Raw genomic sequence first — 2,800 nt, 5'->3', positions numbered from 1 at the left:
GGAGGAAGGTTAATAGCCCTGGGCATGCGATCAAATTAAGGTTTGTGCCAGTTTCCCCATGGTATCGCTTGCCATTACCAGCTTCCCTAAGGCTGGGCAGCTCACCCTCTTCTTCCTACCAAAGACAACTCTTACAGAAGCACAAGAGCCTGCTGGGTGAATGAGAAAGGTAATCACATAATTAACTTATCCGGATAAAGCATGAAATAGGCAGAGGGAGGGAGCCTTTGAGTATCGTCACCTTTGGAGAGGTGACTTGATGTACGTCCAGCCTAAAAAATGGGAAGGGAGCAGGGATTTGGACCTTCCCAACACGCGGACTGCAGCACTGAGCCTAAACAAGGCTGGAGTTAGCATTCAGAGCACACAGCCCAGCAGAGTATGGGAAAGGGATAGAGCAGCCCAAAGAGCTGGCGCCACTAACTGACGAGCAGAGCGCAAGTGATAAAGATTTACTGCGAGAGAGGAGGAAACAGTCCGCTGGCCCGATTAGAGCTGTGAATACCGAGTTGTTCAGGGAGGATTTTGCAGCTGACTGATCACAGGCTGTCGGAGCAGGCCTCGGACAACAGCTGCAAGGCTTGCTGGGCTGCAGAAACAAAGGGCGCCTAGCACGGTGCAAAGAAAGAGTTGACAGGTTGTTGTTAGCAGTGGCAAATGTGTGAGGTATGTCACTGTGTGTGAGACGGGGCGGGTTGGGTTGGTGGGGAAGAAGGAGGGCAAGAAGCACAGGCAGCGCTCAGAAAAGGGGAGGGGGGGCTCACGAGGGAGGGAGGGAGCAGGGACACAGGCTTGGTCAAAGCGTTTTCCTAAAATCAGGCCGGTGTTTGTAAGGAGGACAATCACAAGGTCTGTTTACTGCTGGCAAGATGAATTAGCCCATCGTCTCATTTATAGGACGAATCCGGTGGCACAGACTATAAGGTGCATGGCATTAAAGGGACTAATTAGACAATTCCGGCAAATCTGAATTAAGACCCTTTCTTTCTTTGAAAGCTGGGAAGCATTTCTCAGGACTCTAGTCAGATGGCTTAGGTTTTGTTGGGCTTTTTTCTTTCTGTTCTGAGAAGGGATATCTCGTGCAATTCCCTAACTCACAAGGGTCTGCTCTAAATTCTGCTCTGAGCTTCAAGAACAGTTGTTCGGAAGCTGCTGGCATTTACATCACATCTAAAAAGGTCCAAAACAAAATCCCATATTCTGCCGGAACTCGGCTCTCAGTCCAGGGACAAACTTCACAGCTGGTCCCTCCTGTTAGAGGAGGCTAAACCAGAAGCCCACATGTGAACATACCCCAGCTAAGAGCCTACAGCTGAATTCTCACTCACACATCTGAAACAATCCAGGTTTTTCAAAAGCTGGCTTCTAATCTGACACCCACCCCCCTAAATACAGCGTCTGTAGCCGAACGCTTTTCCCAAGCAACCCTGGGCTTTCTGGAGCCACGGTTCACTAAGCTCGTGAGTGCTGGGCTGGAATGTATCAATGAAACTCCAGAGGTGATCAAAGACAGAAGCTGGAGAACAGGAGAACTCACTTTCAGCTCCCTGCTTGGCAAGTTTAGGATTCAGTTCTTGAAATCTGGCAACATTTTACTCCGATTGTGACAAAAACAAAGTGTTACAAACATCTCTGAAGCAATGGTGCATGCTGTTTGCACACAACCACTGTATTACAGTGGTCACTATTAAAATGGCTTACAAGCAGTTAAGGTTACCATGGTATTCACAGTATACTAAGAGAAGGAAATACCATGAAAATCACAGAAACATTCAGCACTGCAAGCTGCAAATATCAGACGTTTCATAGTAATCAGTGACACTTTGTAAAGTATAGGCTTCTTTCTTACTTACATATCTATTACTAACCAACAAATAGGAGACACTAAGAAATCACAGTGGCCTTTATAGTACCCGATCAATTATACAAACAAATCCTATTTTGGTTTTTCTCTTCTAAATGGTCTCTGGGACCCTGTTAGTCCAGTCCCAATGGGCAGCACTTGATACACTGTAAAGGGAATTCAGAACAAGAGGCATTTCAAGGCTTCTAACACAGCTCCATTCTCCCTACATGTGTGTATATATGTGTATATATATATATAAAAATATCCAGCGTGCAGAATACTCCATCTAGGGGCAGAAATGTAACTCAAAATTTCCTTCGCCTCTGGTTTAACATGTGTTAACCTCATTCTACCAGGACTTAGTGCATGAGAAATAATCAGACATCTCACAGAGGTTCCAAATAGTTCTTCTTCAGTATGAGTCCATAGATTTTTACTTTATTATTTTAAACACAGAGCTTCCAGCTTGAGTTTCCGTTTAACAGTGATGAAGAACGCAGACACTACTTTTCTATGTCTGCTAGCAACTGGATTATACTTTAAACTGCAAATGTTATCTTAGGAACAATTTATAATCCAACATATATATATGCTCAAAGTTCTTAGCTGAATAAACATGGCCAGTGAGCTCAGCTGCAAAGGATATTGAAATGCCTGAAGCCCTATTTAGGAAACTATATTTTTGGATATAATTAGGCTTCTACTGAAGTCAAAGGGGGGTCCGAATTTGACTTCAGGGGAAGCAGAAATGGCTTGTGGTAGAGGCATACTTCAGAATAAGTAATTCTTCAGGTTGCTGGATAATTCAGTATAACTTACACTCAATATTAGCACCTAGGATTTTTTTATCAAATGCATCTGAGAGCAATGTATACAGAGCAACAAACTGCCAGGCTTAGGAAAAAAAGTCACAAGATATAATAATGTCCATGAACTTTCTTTTTTTGCTTTAGG

Source organism: Apaloderma vittatum, unplaced genomic scaffold, assembly GCF_000703405.1.
Source record: "Apaloderma vittatum isolate BGI_N311 unplaced genomic scaffold, ASM70340v1 scaffold2652, whole genome shotgun sequence".
Lineage (NCBI taxonomy): Eukaryota > Metazoa > Chordata > Aves > Trogoniformes > Trogonidae > Apaloderma > Apaloderma vittatum.
The sequence above is the reverse complement of the archived record's forward strand: the minus strand, read 5'-3'. Positions refer to the sequence as shown.